This window comes from Mytilus galloprovincialis, chromosome 5, assembly GCF_965363235.1.
Source record: "Mytilus galloprovincialis chromosome 5, xbMytGall1.hap1.1, whole genome shotgun sequence".
Classification (NCBI taxonomy): Eukaryota; Metazoa; Mollusca; class Bivalvia; order Mytilida; family Mytilidae; genus Mytilus; species Mytilus galloprovincialis.
Window position 1 is genome coordinate 39491050 of NC_134842.1, and position 19704 is coordinate 39510753.

The 19704-nt window shown below is 30.9% G+C and overlaps 1 long non-coding RNA gene across 1 annotated transcript; it reads right to left on the minus strand.

Moving 5' to 3' along the window:
• Window positions 1-15587: 15587 nt before the first annotated feature.
• LOC143074490 (uncharacterized) lies at window positions 15588-19288 on the minus strand. The gene is made up of 3 exons (XR_012977889.1): window positions 19172-19288; window positions 18655-18744; window positions 15588-15938 (listed from the first exon to the last, which is right to left on the minus strand). It is a non-coding gene; the product is annotated as an uncharacterized LOC143074490 (long non-coding RNA).
• Between the last annotated feature and the right edge of the window lie 416 nt (window positions 19289-19704).

Consider the following 19704-nt stretch of genomic DNA (forward strand, 5'->3'; position numbering starts at 1 on the left):
TTTTTTATTTTCATTTATGTTCTAAAAGAAATGCACTACTAATTAATTGTGTTCTCGGACCAACTACTATCACGTGGTACAATTCTCATTTACATATTATGAATATTAATTAGCAAAACCACTACTCATTTCTGGCAATGTAAAGTCTACGAATTGTCAAAGGCCAAGACACTGTTATCGGTAATATTTATACATGAATATGATGAGCTGGTAGTGAGGTCTAATGTATAAAATCACATTCATAAAATAGAAAAAAATGCATGTCGTTACAATTATTCTATTTATAGATTATCGAGCTTAGTCACAATAAGGAAGAATAGATTTCCAATTTCCTTCCCAGAATATGGGTATGTACATTAGAAAAATGATATGAATTGAATGGTTTTACACTAGTTATTGTGGGCCCTTTATAGCTTGTTGTTCAGTGTGAGCCAAGGCTCCGTGTTGAAGGCCGTACATTGACCTATAATGGTTTACTTTTATAAATTATTATTTGGATATAGAGTTTTCTCATTGGCACTCACACCACATCTTTCTATATCTATATATTGCTTTGTTCAATTTGTATAGAAAATTAAAAAAAAACCACGCATAATTGCAATATTAACGCAATATCAAATAGGAAAATTTAAAACTTTTGAAAAAGAAAAAAACAGCCAGCGGTAAAAATAAACCCCAATTCACCAGCCTGTTATTATAAATGTCAAAATGTTAGGATCGTCTTGTTTAACATTCAATGTTTATTATATATTCCAAATATTAGAAACCGAATGCTTAAATCATAAGTTATAATTATTACGAAACATTTTTTTCTTAAATAGGCCTCCAGTTGTTTCTATCTTTTTTTTTCTCAATTCGTTCTTCAAATGAGGATAATTTTATTGTCATTTACAATTCGACTTTTAAGTATACAACTGATATAAGAAGATGTGGTATGAGTGCCAAACAGACAACTCTCCATCCAAGTCACGATTTGTTGAAAAGAAACACCGCTATAGGTCAAAGTAAGGCCTTCAACACAGATCCTTGGCTCAAACCAAAGAGCAAGCCATATATGCCCCCACAAATGACTAGTAGTAAACCATTAAATTGGGAACGGTTAAATCTATACATAAAAAAGAGAAACGAGAAACCCAAAGTCTTATGAACAACACCAACAAACAACAACTACTGAACACCAGGTTACTGTGTGCAAGCTTTAGTAACCATGTTACCTCAAGTTACTAAAATATTCTATAGAAACAACAAATAAAAAGATAATGGTGGTTAGATACACATACATGTACGATATATATTTATGACCATTTTTGTCGAGCCTGCAACTTTTGTTGCAGAAAGCTCGACATAGGGATAGAGATCCGGCGGCGACTACGGCGGCGGCGGCGGCGGCGTCGTTAGCTCACTTCTTTAAAGCTTTATATTTTAGAAGGTAGAAGACTTGGATGCTTCATACTTTGTATATAGAGGCCCCATGTTACGAAGTTTCTGTCAGTCACATGTCCAATGTCCTTGACCTCATTTTCATGGTTGAGTGATTGATTGAAAAAAAGTTCAATTTTTTTTGTAATGTGAAATTCTCTCTTATTATAAGTAATAGGATAACTATATTTGGTATGTGCGTACCTTGTAAGGTCCTCATGCCCGTTTTCACTTGACCTCGACCTCATTTCAAGGATCAGTAAACAAGGTGAAGTTTTGGTGGTAAAGTCCATATCTGAGATACTTTAAGCAGTAGGTCTAGTATATTCGGTGTATGGAAGGACTGTAAGGTGTACATGTCCAACTGGCAGGTGTCATCTGACCTTGACCTCATTTTCATGGTTCAGTGGTTATAGTTCGATTTTTGTGTTTTGGTCTGTTTTTCTCATACTTTATGCAATAGGTCTGCTATAATTGTTGTATGGAATGATTGGCAGGTGTGCATGTCTAGCGGGCAGATGTCATCTGACGTTGACCTCATTTTCATGGTTCAGTGGTCAAAGTAAAGTTTTTCAGATTTGGTGTTTTTCTCTAATACTATATGCCATAAATCAACTATATTTGGTGTATGGAAATATTTTATGATCTATATGTCAGTAGCGCAGGTTTTATTTGACCTTGACCTCATTTTCAAGGTGCATTGCTCAGTGTTGACTTTTTTGTGTTTTGGTTTGTTTTTCTTAAACTATAAGCAATAGGTCAACTGTATTTGTTGAATGGAAAAATTGTTAGCTGTTCATGTCTGCCTGCCATGGTTCATCTGACCTTGACCTCATTTTCATGGTTCATTGGTATATATGTTTAGTTATCTTGGTGCATGTTAAGTTTATGTGACAGTTTTAATAAGGCTTTATATTTAGGACTATCAACATAATATCAATGTATAATAAAGAAGGCGAGACATTTCAGTGTGTGCACTCTTGTTTGTTATTGTAATGAAAATTAGATTAAAACTGCAAAAATCTGGGGAATATTTTTTCATAAGTATGAAACCGGATATGAAGAACCATGATTTGGTGGTATTACACCTTCAATCGGGTATTTTTTAAATCAGTTATCAATTTATTTTAACTTGAATATCGGCAAACCCTGATTGATAATATTGAAGTGTCTTTTAAGATAAGTTAGGAGTAAAAATCTACCAGAACTTCGGTTAAAACTCTTTTTATATCTTTTAATGGCTTCATGTACTATGTATATCATGTAAATAAAAGTACTTTATTTTGTTTTATTTAGACACATATTATCATCACACTGACAGGGCATCTGCGCAACAAATTCTGGAATCTGGAAAAATTTTGAAGTCCGAAGAGAAATATGGAGATGCAGTTGGCGGTGATGGCACGTATCTTACAAAAATGGGCCCCTCACACTCAAAGCACGCAATTGCAAAGAATAATTACGACGGGGTTACATCAAGATTTTATGAAGACAAAGTCAATTCCGGCAAAACAGATGTCGCCATTGAATTTAAAATGGCAAAAGGAACCGTGTATGACCATTCAAAGGACTTGAAACGTGATGTACACAGATATCCTGATAATGTTGATCTCAAGCAAGTAACCGATCTCAAGTTTCATGTTCGCGGTGATAAAGGTTTACACACATTTGAACCTCAAAAGAAATAAGCAACTTTTCAATAAATTTTCGTCTGAACAGCTTTTAATAGGTATACTATTGTTTCGTTGTTTCGGATTTTTTGCTTTACTTATAGTTTTCAGCATCAACTTTATTACTGAGTCTTGTTAATGAAAAATAAAGTATTAATAATATAGTAACAAGCCTATCTATCATGAAATATACTGTAGTTACTACATTGTATGATTAAAATTCAGTAAATTACATTCGACGACTTATTTATAAAACAAGTTGCTTTCTTTAAAAAAAAAAGAAAAGCAATACATGAACCTAAGACAGCTTACTGGCTGGTCACCAACAGATTGTTGCTGAATTTGTGTTTGCTTTTGAATTGAAATAATTGACTGTGAGTAAAAGAAGCCAGTTGAAATCATATATTTACATCTTCTATTTGAATAGTTATTTCAATGCTCGACTATTTTATTTATTATTTGGGAATGTACATATTTTTTCCGATTATAACCCTTTGGCAAATCCTAATTTCTACTAACCGGATTATTTATGCAAATTGCACAAACCATTCGCTATATAAATTTATGCACTCAGTTTGCTTTATAATCTTGAATTCTGGATGCATTTATTTTATCTATCATACATTTTGTATCTTTATATTTTGTTCTCATGGTAGATGTTGTATGCGGTGAAACCTGTGGCATGCAATTGATTGTGACCTCTTATGAAGAGACTCATTTTGGTCTAATATTAACATCTCAAATTTTAAGGATTTCCTGATTTTACTTAAATCAATTCAAACATTATACAGGGAATCTTAGTTTTGCCGAATAATTTCTTAATTCAGAAGTTTATGGTCATCAATGCTCTTCAACTTTGTATTTATTTGGCTTTTTAACTATTTTGATATGAGCGTCACTGATGAGTCTTATGTAGACGAAACGCGCGTCTGGCGTATACAATTGTAATCCTGGTACTTTTGATAACTATTTACACCACTGGGTCGATGCCACTGCTGGTGGACGTTTCGTCCCCGAGGGTATCACCAGCCCAGTAGTCAACACTTCGGTGCTGGCATGAATATCAATTATATGGTCATTTTTTCTAAATTTTCTGTTTACAAAACTTAGAATTTTTTCAAAAACTAAGGATTTTCTTACCCCAGGAGTAGATTACCTTAGCCGTATTTGGCACAACTTTTTGGAATTTTGGGTCCTCAATGCTCTTCAACTTTGTATTTATTTGGCTTTTTAACTATTTTGATATGAGCGTCACTGATGAGTCTTATGTAGACGAAACGCGCGTCTGGCGTATAAAATTGTAATCCTGGTACTTTTGATAACTAATTATGAATACCTTTACACACTTTCAACAATAACCAATTTATATAAAAAGGTATGTAGAAATAAAAAGATACCAGAATTAAAATGATGTTCGCCAGACACGAGTTAAGCTAAGGCTACAAGAAAAGTATCAGTGACGCTCGAATGAAAAAAAGTTAAAGGCTAAATGCATTACAAAGTTAAGGAATCTACTCTTTGGGTAGACAATCCTTAGCTTTTCGAACAGGTCAAAATTTATTATAGGACAGTGACTCAAAAAAAAGAAACAAAATAGAAACAACTCGAGGTCAGAATACCGTTAGTAATGATGACCGTGCTTGAAAGTCACGTGTAAAGCTCTTTCTGCCGTGTCCTGTATTTAGATAAAGAAAAAAAAATCGAACATAAGCTTTCACGAGTGAATTTGATAGTATTGCATGCAAGAAGTATTTTAGCGCAGTAAATAGAAGGCACCTCACTGATACTCAGGAAAATCTATTAGAAGAATTCGAATGTCAAACGGCCTACATTAAATGTATTGACCCCGGAATCATTGACATTCTATCCAGAATTTTTGAGAACGCAAACCGATAGTGTGCGTTTGAAATGTGATCTATAATGTGAATGAATCAAGACGTGTAGGATAGTTGGTCAACACCGAATTAATACTGTGACAATTTTCAAAACCGTACCATAGTACAAATATGTAGATGCTATAAGGTAAAATTATTAAAACAAATAACATTTTTATTGAAATTTTATAATAAACTAACGTTCCTGTTAGTATTTTTTCAAATCCTTTGAATATATTTAATATCAATAAACACGAACGTCAAGTATTTACGGATGGACATTTTATTCATCGAATTAATCTATTTTTAAATTCAAACATTCAACTATGTGAATATAATACTATGCAAAATATAAGCAAAGCTTCTAAATCCATACTAAAACAGTATAAAATATTCAACATTATGGTCGTAATTAAATTTTGTTGTGATAATTGTAAATGTTGTGAGCTGCATGGATTTAAAATCATGCTTTATGAATTGAAAACACACAAGTATTTTTATTCACGACCGTTTGAAATTTGAATATTCAACAAGTTTATCTTACTTTCCGTTTTATGGATATATTTTAATACAAAAAAAAAAAAATACTCATAAAACCCAAATAAAAAAATGGTATGAAATAATTAACGTACTAGGATTATTGTGTATTAACATTTTTTTTGTAGAATGCAAGAATTTATTAAGATTTAATTTAATATTTCCTGTACAAATAAATATTTAAAAATACCAAAGCAGAGTATCTTGTCATACAAAATACTTATTTCTTAATTGCAACTCTGAAAACATTCTGATTTCAATCATTGTTAGTTTCTTTAGAAACATAAATACAGTTTATGTTCTAAATTCACTCTATTCAAACGAACATAAAGTATTTATGTGCTAAATCTCTCTGGATTTTTGTAAAGCATACATAGCTGAGCACATTCAGATATGTACCTTTATACGATAAAGGCATGATAGAAAACTAAATACATATTTAGGTACTGTAAGGCGCAATCACCATCTCAATTTTAATTACTATAGATCCAGAGATCACAATATTTCTAATATCAAACACCATTAACAGTTCATGATTTGAATACGGCAACCATGCATCTATGAAAACAAATCCCGTTTAATAAACATCACACAATCAACAATACCGGTAAAAGACAGCAATACAACATCTACAAAATATATACAAAACACATTAATTCTTTGCATACAACTTCAACACATTAAAAAACAGATTTCTTCATGAAAATTAAACTTCAATACAAATGAAACGTACGATAATGGTCACTGCCCAAACCTCGATAGTTAAATCTCGTGCAAACTTTCATTATATACTGACCGCCAAAACCGGTTTACAACTATTGTGAAACCACAAAAGAGTAAATTACATACTTCAAAAATCATACGCGAACCGCACAAAAATATATATATATTTTATATTTATTTCTTTGATTCGGATTGAATTAAATAAATTTGATCAGAATATTATCTCTTTGTTTTCCGATCTAAAATTAATATTTTAACCAAATGTTCTCTCTCGTAATTCTATGATGAAATACATAGTATCCCGTGGTTCAATCTTCAAACATAACTAGTTTACATGTTATCAAGACAACAGACACTACTACGTTATAATTGACCTAGATACACACAGTGTACAGTGGTCGTTTTAAAACAAATACAAGTTGCTTTCTTTAAAAAAAGAAATGCAATCGTAAACCCAAATGCTTGTTTGGCATTCTATTTTAAATAATTGTTTAATAAAGATGTATTGTTTTATATTACTTTTGTCGTGCATAAGAATTAGAAACTGACATTGCCTGTTCACTTTCAATGTAATACCGGCTTCACACATCAACGTATAGCTCCGACGTACGTCGGCCGTGGTAAAAAAATTATGTACGCTACCAATATGATAGTAATTTTGATGCATTTTATCTGTGAATCATATCTGTATCGTGTGCACAACGAGCTTAAAGCGTGTATTGGGTGTGCATGAAGCATACCAAAGCGTTCCCCCTAGTCTTTCTACATTCCCAACTGCATGTCTGTCTATATGTGAATGTATGTCAAAAAGTCTGTCACATTCACCCGTCTGTGTACATGTTTATCAGTCCGTCTATGTCCACTGGTTCGTCTACATTTTCACAAGCTTTGAAATAGCTTTCGGTAAGTGCGAGTACTTTTATATCAGTGATTTGTGTCTATTGTTTTTATTTAAGTGATTATTGTGTACCGTACCCATATTTTTAGGGATGCCAATTGCAACTGATATTTTACAGTTTTTCTTGCGATGTGTTGTCCTAGGTTTGGTTCATTTGGGAGGGTTGAGTTTATGGCCACCACATTGTTTATGTGCCAATGCCCATTCTAAAGCCAGGAACATATGCATGATATAGTACGGTGGTTGTTGTTCTTAGTTCATGTGGGTCAAGTTTTGTTTCGTAAATTATTTTTTTTATCAATAAGGCTGTTTAGTTTTGTTTGATTTTTGGTTTTCAACATGTTCAAATACATGGCTTTGCGCAAAAGCTTCTATGACCACCTTCCAAATACATGCGCAATGCGGCTTACTAATCTGTTGAATAAGCATTAACATCTTAAGTTGCTATAGAGATATTTTACATATGATCTATAATTTATTATGATCTAATATTTCCTTGCACACAATTACAAGCTGCTAATATTAACCTACATGCGTAGTATTTTAATTAGAGTCAAACGTTTGAAACCAGTTGTGTTTAGATATGAGATAAGATTTCATGTTAACAATGCGATCTATATTCTGAACGAGAATAATTAAAAATAAAATCTTTAAAAAAAGTCATTAGCACTTTCTTGAAATTTTACGTCTAGGATAGACCAAGGACGTGGAAACATAATCAAAAAAACGTGCCTCAAATAGTGGTAAAAAACGAGGATTTTTCAAAACAAAAATAAATATTATAGTTTATTGAAAATAACGTTAAAATTAATTATGAAAGTATAGGTCCGTATTTATTTTCATTGATACTGCAAATTTAAAGTTATTTTCTTTGTTTAAATATTGCAACATTATTTACTTTTTTTTTAAACGTGGAGGTTACATGATAACCTCTGAATCCTTTTCGTCATTAAAATGCGACTGACAAGTATAGAATGATATCTAATATGAAGGGGAAAAACAACAAAACTCATACACAATTACATGTACTAAAGATGTGTTCTTTATATGTGAAAGTCAGAGCAAAAGCAAATACATGTACATTGTACGTCATATTTGAATTTCACCAATGAAAAATTAAGATCAAACGAACGAAATTAAATAATAAAAAAAAACAAAACATGTCACATGTGTCAGGAAAAGGATGAATGATTGGATAAGAATTAAAGAAATATAGACTCTTCCACAACATCGAGTGTGATCTGATATTAATTCTTTAACTTTTCAAAGTTAAAACGCGAGGTACGTTTTAGATATTTAAAAATATAAATAACTGTCGAGTGTGGATAAATATCGTATTGCATGGACTATGGTGGTACAATCTAGTGATTAGACACTATGCAGACACACTTAATTTTTCGTTTCGAATAATCATTTATATTATGTGGTATAACGATTAATGAGTAATGTTGCATGCAATAAGCAAGACTTTATCAATAAAACAACTACTTTATTAAACAACAAAAATGAAAACCAGAACACAGTGTGGAATAAGTAAACAAACATGTTTAAAATAAAGAAAGATTATGTAATGCAAACTATCTTCTGATATCTATGTTTTATAAAAATAGTTTGTCTAAAATTTGACCCATTGTTATGTCCGAGTTTGGGTTGAATCAGCCTAGGTTAGATACGATTAACGTTTTAGATGCTGCGTCAGAAGTGTTACTAGTATTTAAGATATATTTGAATTTTTACTATGTTCTAAGAAAGAGAAGTGTAAATGTGTATGATTTTTGTGGTTGAGTTGCTGACTGAATGAATCGTACCACACTCACGTTTTATTTAAAAAGAAGTATTATATTAAAAAGAAGAACGTATTTTTCAACGCGGTAGAATAAAAAAAAAAACTTAACATGTACTCTTAACATAGCATAAAGTATTTATTTTATATATATCGAACTTTTCCTTTTGCAAAATAATTTGAGATTAAGGTGGTACCCAACACTTTCACTAAAATTTATTTGGCTCGTTTAATTTTATAAAATTTGGACAATGTACTTACTTTGACCCTTTAACAAAAATATATGAATTTCAAAAATTTTGAACCAACCGTTTTGTCAGCAAAATTACACTGGTTATATAGCAGTTTGACAAACACCAATTTTGATCTTTGAGAAGCTTAATATTCCCTTAACAACACAACGCAATTAAAACGTTTAGCTGATTTTACAGAGTTATCTCCCTGTAGTGTTAGGTACCACCTTAATATACTTATTGTGTTCGATAAACTGATGTTATTTTCACTTTTTCTTATGATTTGTAACAATTTGTTCCTAATAATTCAAAGCAAAACGGAGATAATATTGTCACTAAGTCATTTTAGTAGACGCCTTTTCGACGCATCAAAATTCGATACAAATCGATAATAATATAATTGAATGCAGATTATATTTTCTTTTTAATTTGGGATTTATCAAACTAACTGGATTCATTTATCCTTTCATATGTAATTACGTTTAACATATACTTAAGTCATTACAAACCGTTGTAAAATTGAGAATGGAAATGGGGAATGTGTTAAAGAGACAACTAGCCGACTATAGAACATTGGTATTGGATGCATATTATCCAGTGGCAAATATTTCATGCATATACTTGTATCCATAATAACAACAAATTGATAACGAATAAACTATGAACGTCTTGTAATAGAGATCAACTATAAATGATTGATTGTTGGTTGCTTAATGTCCAGTGGCAAATATTGCATGCATGTTCTGGACGAGAGACCAACTAGGATGAAGGTCATATAAATTCGTTAGTGAATCAACAAAATGAGGACGTGATCGTGGTTATTTTAATATTGATTATCTATTTATCTATCCATAGATTCTATTTGTTGGCTCTAGCGTTGTATTCAAGATAATAATGTGATTTTGATTTTGAAAAATGTTGTTTGATTGCTGCATCAATAACGTTAATAAGTCTAATTGAATATTTTGGCAGACAACATATTTTGCAAGATGTACAATAATTATTTTCTATTCAATTACAGCTGATTTCCTAATGCTTGCAATGTAAAACTTTGGTTGGCTTGCTTGCTTTGTTAATATAATTGTTTATACAAGCTTTGTAAATAAGATTGACTCATATAGGCATAATTTAACCTGTATATATCATATTTGAATTTCATTGGGTGTTATCATAATGATTGTACAATATACAAAGCAAGCAAGGTAACCAAAGTTTTGTTCTACATGCATTAGGAAATTAGCTGTAATCGTAAAATATACTGATACATATTATTTATTCTTACCTTTCTTTCACTTTATGGTATGTTTTGTCACGTCCTAAGTGTGAACCACAATCTACATGGCATAACCTCAATACAGATTTTAATCTTTCTTTGGTAACAACTTGCTTCTTTCTACTGTCTTTGGTGTAATATAAATTGTCATGGCTTCCTAACAAAAAGTTCTTTGCTTTTCTTCTTAAAATCCGTTTTTCACTATCATTTTTACCATCAACGTACTTGTTCTCTTTGAGGTACAGAAAGATGTCGTCGAATTCATCTTGTTCCATTTTGTTGAATGATTTACTTTGAAACAAGTGTATTATTTATATTGAACTTGTTAAAAGAGTTCACATAATTTTTGAAATTTTCTTGTATGAGTTCATTATCATGCAATGTGAAGGGTACTAAGTGAGCTTCAGTTCTATATAAAACTATAATAGAATCATGACTGGTGATTTAAATATTGATTATCTTAAAAACAAAAATCTCTACTAGAAACAATGTTATGATGAAAACTATTGAATAAACAACCCCATCTTAGTTAAGAATTGAAAGTTTTGATAATAATTTCCAATTAACATAAAGAAAGTGGACCAAATTTCCTAGGAAAATTAGTCTTAGGAAATATTTTATTTTAAATCTAAATACATAACTCTTTAACAATATCAAAACAACACTTAAAAATAACAAACATGGACGTTTCTACCTAGGAATAATAAGAACATGGACATGATTTCCTAGAAATATTAGTCTGGGGAAATTTTTTTTTCTTCATAATATCAATACACAATTCTAAAACAATATTAAAACAAGACAAGCCATGTTAATTAACCTTTAAACATAATTATTATGGGTATCTTTATCGAGGAATAATAATGACATTAACATGATTTCCTAGGAAAATTAGTCTGGGGATATAACTTTAAAAAATATTAATACATAACTCTAAATATATATGGACATGATTTCCTAGGAAAATTTGTCTGGGTACGTATTTTTTTCATATATTATTACATAACTCTTTAACAAAATCAAACTTGAAAGGTACTGGAAAAAGTTAGTTTGGTTAAAATTAAGTTTTAAACCTTAATTAAAATTATAAAAATCATGAACATTTTGCCCTATTAATATTAATAACACGGACATGATTTCCTAGGAAAGTTAGTCTGGTTACTTACATTTTATCAACATGGACATTTTTACCTAGGATTATTAATGACATGGACCTATATTCCTAGGTAAATTAGTCTGGGGACAAAATTTACTAACATCAGACTATATTTACTAGTAAAATTTGTAACCATGGACATTTTATACTAGGAATTTGGGTCCGCCCGGACATATTTCACAAGGACAAATTTATCGCTTACATCTTCATGTAGCGAGAAACTCCCGTCTATGTTTTAATCAAATGCAACATATAATTTTATTAATTCTAATACAAACATTGGTATTTCTAACATATATAAGGGTCTGAACATAGTATACATAATAGAGACTAATGGGCCAATATTACAGAAAAACCAAAACAAATAAATATATAGGGTCTTAAAACAGTGAGAAAATGACGCAACCGGAGACGGGTTTAAGCTGCTCCCTTAACAACGTATACTAATTCAATGATGATTGACGTCGTACTAATAAACTCCGATTTATTGTAGTATGAATAATTTAATAACCGTGATTTAAATAAGTTAAAATATCTTTAAGGTCTTAAATCATATGACTTATGTTTACTGAAACATTTGTTCTTCTTTTCGGGGCGCTGATGAGGATTAGATTGCACTCTTAATGTGTTTTCACGTCGTACCATTCTAGGACTAAATGATTCATTTACATCATAATGCGATGTTGATTGATTCGAATTCGAACACACTTCTTTCGGAGGCAGACAATATATTTTATCATTGCTTTTCATTACTTTCCATGCTGTTTTATGATAAGTATCATAATAGACATTCTCAGATGAAATTATCACTTCATTGTTCAGTTTTGCAAATTCATCACCAGTCGTGCACATTGATGTTTTGATTCGTCGCACGGAATGAAATGGGAAAACATACAAACTATAAATCTATCATGGTCAAACGTTCTGACAAAATGTTTCGTCAATATTTGCAGGAAATTCATAATATTATTTTCTTCATCAATACTGTTACAGGATCTCAAATGATATTATGTTTACATTATCTGCAAGTTTGTACAATGGTTGTAAAAAAAAGTATTTAAAAAGCAATTGGACCTATTATCATTTCAAAATTATTTGATAGTAACAAGATTCAATATCATTGCCAACGAGACAACATGAGTTAGATGTAACGAATTATTGGTTACAGTTTGTCATTTTACATCGAACAAACAATCAACTATGCATCTATTTATATATATTTGACAAAATGTCTGTAAAAAGCAACACATTACATATAAATTAATAATAGCATAGATTATTGAGTTTAAAGGTTATGTGATTACGCAAAAAAAAGGGACGTGATATGGAGATTAAAAAAGACATCAAGAAGCCATACAAATTCATAATAACAAATCACCGCTACTCGTTCAAGATATGAACGACACCCTAGACGCTGTGTTCAAAACGTTTAGACTTGTGTGTAAGATTTTAGCCTTATCCATCAATTATTAAGAAAGAAACAGATGGATTTGTCGATGTTTTTATATCAAATATACTGGAATAGGATCCCAGTTAGGACAACCAGTCCGGTACCCACGAATGCAGTTCTTAAAAAAATATGTAACTTTTGTTATACATTGTGTAGTGTTATTATTTCACTAGTTCTGTAACTGAATGTAGATTTATTTGAAATGGGAGGCTTTCTAGTTTGAATTTCTGTAAAAATTTTGATTGATTTAAATGTAATCTGGCGTCAGTACATAGAGTAAATTGCCTAAATTCTAGCCTTTATTCTTCCCCGGAAGTAGACAGACTGACCCTGTTGTCAATACAAAGAAAATTTTGCAACGGAATGCTGGTCATGAGGCACTGATATTGTACTAAGACACTTCAAAATGAATGCCTAACATGAACCAGAAGTCCCAAGGTGGCTATAAAATAAAATAAAACAATTTATTAAACAAGACCCTAATAGATGTATTTACTATTATTTTCACAATGCGTTCCAATTGGGGCCAATAATTGGGTCCCCGTTCTTACTCATTGTGCATGTGCAATGAACTCATAATACGTTTTTCCATAGACTTTTATTTCGACAATTCCTTTAAGATAAAAATTCTTATTTATTCCTACCTCATAAGGTGAACTGGAGCTAACATCTTAGTAACAGCTTATAGTCCTTTCTTTATTTATGTATCAATGTCATTTTGATTAATTTTTACTGTTACATGTTCTGACAAAAATCGAACTCGGACTTCTTATGAACTGAGTGTTACTGTATATTAGTATATTCTTTATTTGCCAGAGGTATATGGGGAGGGTTGGGATCTCACAAAACATGTTTTACCCGACGACTTTTATCCCTTGTCCCAATTTAGAAACCTTTGACCTTTGTTAGTTTTGAATAAATAGTGTGACGTCTATTTTCGGTGAACTAGTACACATTTATGTGTAGGGGTTAGTTGATGCTACCTCTTTTTCTCGCTATGTTGACGACCCTCTAGAGGCCTTGTACCATGTTTTGGTCCTCGGCCGGCTTGTTATCTCTTTGACACATTGTCCTTTTCCATTCTTGATTTTATCTGAAGTCGAGTGATGCATACGAAATTAGAAGTACCTTCCCTGTAGATGCACAAGTATCGCTTCTGGTAGAGTGTTTGCAATTCACTCAGGTTGTTTTGATTATTCTTATGTGTCTTCTCAATCCATTTATTTGAACTGAACATCAGTCATGTCAGTTAACTTCTGTCTCAATTTCGACCTATTCAACATTGTTTATCACAGTAAGAGTAACTCATGGCATAGTTTGTAAAAATGGTGTTGTAAATTCAAGTTCCTTTTTATTTGCTTACCATATTTCTTTTGTGGGATAAAAAAACATTGTACCGCTACAATATAAAATAGGAAAATGTGGTCGATAGCAGAAAGAATTATATCTTAACCAGAGACCAAAATGAGGTTTGGCTTAAACGAGTGTATTGGATAGTTTTGTATCTCTTTGAAATTGGATTTTTCTCATTTTGTTTTTCATTGTGGGTTTGACTCTTGTTTTAATTTCCATTAACTGAAGCAATGCATAAAAGTGTTTTATTGACAAAACTATCACCATAAAAGCGTATATAAGCGTTGTGCTAAACGTTTCTGAATATTGACACATTTTATATTGACCTGTTCTAAAGATTCACTAATTTTGATATGACGTAATGTTGTAACTTTAAGATTATTGGTAATGCCTTGTATTTAAAATCCAACGGATTAATTGTCCCATATAAAATAATATATAAGGGCACATAATTTCAATTAGAAATGTTTTGTTAAAAGATTTTGAATGATATCAAGATTGTTTTAATCATACTGCTTTTTTCCTATTACATGTATGCATCCTAGGCTTTCAAGTATTCGGCTTTGAACGTTCATCATACATATCAATCCACAAAAGTGCTGTGTATATTTCTGCAGGTGAGCAGTCCTCTGTGTTTCATCAGCTAAATTGTCAGTAGTTTGTTACTGACATGGTTTATAACAAACCTTTCTAAACTTGTCCGTTTGTTTATAATTCTTTGTTTTCAACTACTCGGCTTTAAGCGTTTCTGATGAAGGTACATTAAAAAAAGCGCTTTGGACACCACACGTCTTGCGTATATATAATATTTAGTCCTGTTATCTATGATGAGTTTATTTATGAACATCTATAACGTGTTGTTCTATCTTTTCACGTGATTTTCAGTAGTCAGTCATTGGCTTTAGATGAATTCAGCTACTTTGTGTTTGCCCTTTTTGGTTATATAGCTCTCTGGCTAAGTCGTATTTGACACAACTTTTTGGAATTTTGGGTCCTCAATGCTCTTCAACATGTTCAACTTTATTCTCGTTTGGCTTTATGACTATATATATTTTGATCTGAGCGTCACTGATTAGCAATGGGCGTCTGGCGTTTCAAATTATCAGCCTGGTACCTTTATTAACTATTTTACTGTTTCGGTTTTTGCACATCCTTTGTTTTCAAATATTTGGTTTGATCGTTCCAGTTAGAAGTAAATCGAAAACTCAGGACCCTAGATATTTAAAAGGTGTTGTTTTATTTTTTGTTTTCAATTTATTGAGCATTATAATTACATTTGAAAGGAGTTTATAAGATTGAAATACATTTTGTATTATCCAGCCTGTCAAATTGAAAAAAAACCTGTTCGTTCATTGCAAAACTATTTTGATTTACCAACAAACGATTAAACCATCTTCATTTCATCTTGGTAAACGTACTCTTTTTTTTACCGCATTGTACACATACAGCCTCTAATACATCCTGCATCCTCCCACCAGGGGTCACCACCGTACCACATGTAACTTTCTTTGATTCTGTTTTTTTATTGCACCCAACACAATATGTTGTTGGCATTTTTAAGCAGGAGTCCTGTTAAATTATATTTAAAAAATTAAGAAAACAAAATATTAGTGACAGCAGATATAAAAAAAATATAGTCCGATATGTCGGTAACATGAAAGAATCATGAGTAACAGGACAAGTAACAGGACAGTGTTGGTAACAGGAAGGAACAAAAGATTTCAAAATAATTACTTTATTTCATAGTTTAAGAAAAATACGTCATTTCAAATGGGTCACAATCGGAAGATAAAAGCAAACGATGTCATTTATTTTTTGAAACTGTATTTGCAAGATGGGTAATCTGCCTACTAGGTAATGAAAAGTTCAAAAATACATTCCTTTCTGTTACCATTTTCTATACGATAATTGGGCATTGTTCTCTGCTCTTATCAAAAGTTAAAAAAAAAAAAAATTTGATTCAATATACTGTATATTATTTTGAGATTTATTTAATATGATGTTAATAGCTTATATTAAATGAAATGATTTGCATATAGTAGATGAACTTTGGGATTCATCAGTAAAATTGTTTTTAACATCATTCCTGTTACTGATTACGGTTATGCTGTTACTTTTCATCAGGTAACATGAGAGAACGTAACAGAAAGGAATTACGCAGTACATTTTGTCCTTTCATTCGAAGTGTGTATAAGTTTACTTCCATCTACATATCAATGTAATAAGATACCATAAAAACACATTTACTGTTATAGTGCTGGCAATGAAATATTCTCAGAAGGTACACAAATAGGCTGTAACAGACAGGAGAGAACAACAAAATTATTTTTCTCTAAATTCTGATCTTTGGGGAGTTCGGATTTTTCAAACTGGCTGCAATTCACCTATACATATGGAGTCATACATTCAGAAAATGATGCTCTTCTCATTGCATTACAAGAAATAAAGTCTTGGTCTTACAAACGATGCCATAGGTTAAAAAACCGAATGGTAACAGGAGGGAAATTACCCCTTGGGACAACATTTCAAAAAGCCTTACAAATGCAAAATTTTATCACATGCTTTAGTTATAACAAAATCAGACCAGTAGGGGACAAGTTTTCTATATCATATTTGTGAAAATTGAAAGCTTGCTTACTTAATTAAGATATTCTTTATTTGACTTAGTTTTCTGAAAACAACACGGGACAACATGATTGTTTTGGGGGTTGGGCATTTAAATTATAATACTTTATTAGAAGAAATATAAGAAATAGTGTTTAAATTGCAATAGCTTGTGCATTATATACTCTAGTTAATACTGAAACTTAAATTTTTTCCAAAAAGATGCCTGAATATAAAAATTAATTGCTGGTGAAAGATGGAACATGGAAATAAGACTTTTTCAGATATTGTCTCTTATATAAAATTGAGATCTTTCAATTATCATTCAGGGTATCAAATGTAGTTATGAACTTCTGCATTTTGATTAAGGTTAAAAGGGATACATAAGACAGATTAAAAAATGAGTTGACTCTTTTTATACAAATTCAGTGTGTTTTGAAGAACTAGAATTTAAAATAAATAGAAAATTAATAGGTAAGAATTTAGCTTAGAAACAGATGCTTCAATACTGTGTAGTTATAGTATTGTATAGATCATGGTTATGGTAATTGGCCTCGGTAGTTGAGTTATTCTGGTGTTCTTTTCTACCTTATAATGTAGCTTTGAGAAAAAAAAGGAAAGTCTATAAAAAAATAGGGCAGAAATTATATATGAGCTTAATTCTGAGATAATAATTTTTTAATAATTTCATTTAATCTGTGTAAAATTTTTGAACCATAAAAAGTATTAAAAAATATCTTGTCAATGCTTTCCTGTTGATAGCATATTTAAAATATTTTGAGAAAAAAAGTTTTATTGCATAGACAAAATGGATTCCAGTACTTAGTACAAATTTTTGTTATAAAGTTTTTGGTCGACTGAATCCGTTTAATTCTCAACGCAAATTAAAAAAAGTTATTCAAGAAAAAGATATGGATGATTTCTGCACTAAAATCAATATTATAACTATTATATTGTGAAATGTCTTTCAACTTAGCCTTCTTATTACGAGTAACAACTGTTCCAAAAGTAGCCATCATTTTCTATTAATAACAGACTCTGCCCGATGTCCAAATCTTCCCTTGTGTTGTGATTGTGATTGTTCTTGTAAATAATGTTGTAAATACGTTAGTGACACATCTCCATAAATAATGGTAGTGAGTGTAAACGGATTCCACTGTACCCTCGCAGCTCTTGAGGGAGGGATTTACGTAATGCATGCATACATACAAACATACATTTAAAAACTAAGTGTGCTATTGTATATACAATTTTACCAAATAACAAAAAATATATAACCATAGTTTGTGTCTTTGATAACTTTCATGTATCATTTTATATAATTGCTCAGCTATGTTTATATTGTTTAAATGTAAAATTTGATTTTGTTTTTGTATTAAAAAAGAATTATTATTTGAAATAATAAGAAAATATCATTATGACTTTTACATTTTGTGCAGACTTGATATTTCTGTTCAAGCACTAGACGTACGCGGCAGTTCTGTTGAAGAACTTCTGTTTTATTTTGTAGTTTTGTAAAAATTGATGCAAGATGTATTTGAATAGACTAGATGATTACACATGTGTTAATTGAGCTTCCTCTATAATGCTTTACTTTTCATTGAAAGCAAGTGCTAACACTTTGATTTTCATAAATTATTAATCTCAAATTCAAATATATTCATTCATGCCAAAAACATACCTTCTCAAAAAAGGATGGTGTCTAATGAGTATCTTTCTACAGTTGTTACTGGTTTCTCGAAAATACTACTTTAACAACAGGTTAAATTTTCTGTTAAAGAAAAACGACAAAGAGGATGTTGATATTTTCTAAACCAGAGCTAGTAAGAATTAAGAACAAAGCTGTAAAAAAGAAAATGAAAATGACAAAAAAACTTTCTCAAAGAACCAAATAAAAAAAGGAAGACCAGAACGTAGCATCATCTGGTTCAAATGTCCCTTTTTGTGTCAGATGATAGCTTTCTTTAGGATAATTCCGAAAATGTATGATTTCTTTAACCTTTGATTGATATAAATGAAAATCAACTGATCTGTTTGATATTAATATTGCTTGCATATTTATTAAACATTAAGCAAAAGGATTTTTTTTTCGATCAATAGCATTTGATTTAATTCAAAATATTCATGCATCTAAATTAGCTGTTTTATTTATTTTCTCTCAATAATCTTAGATAACTAGAATCTATTCAAATACATACCCTATCAAATAAAGGTGTTGTCCAATGTTTACTTTAAAAAAATGAATAATGCACTGATGGATTTTCCGAAAATACTATTTTTAACAGCAGCTAAAATTTTCTATTAGAATAACCTATCAAGGACGTAGATGTTTCCTTTCAAAACCTGATCTCGTAAGACGCTATTTTTAACAACAGTTAATTCTCTTCATTTGAAGTGACATGAAACCGAAACTGAAATTACATAAAACTATTTTTTCCTCCGTATCTTTAAAGATATAAAACTACAGCTGTATAGATTTTAAATTGGAACAAAAAAATTATAGACACTGTGTATGTTTAATGTAACCTGTGATCCGAAATATAATGTAGTATGAAAAAACAACCAATAGTCAATTCATCTTTCAATTTGAATCAACATTTGAAGTTTAGATTGATTCAATAAAAGAGGTCGAAGATACACAATAGGGATTACAACATAAGTCGTAGAAAAACCAAACAATAAAATCGCATAACTTTACTATTAGCTGTACTATTCATTTTCTCTAAATAAT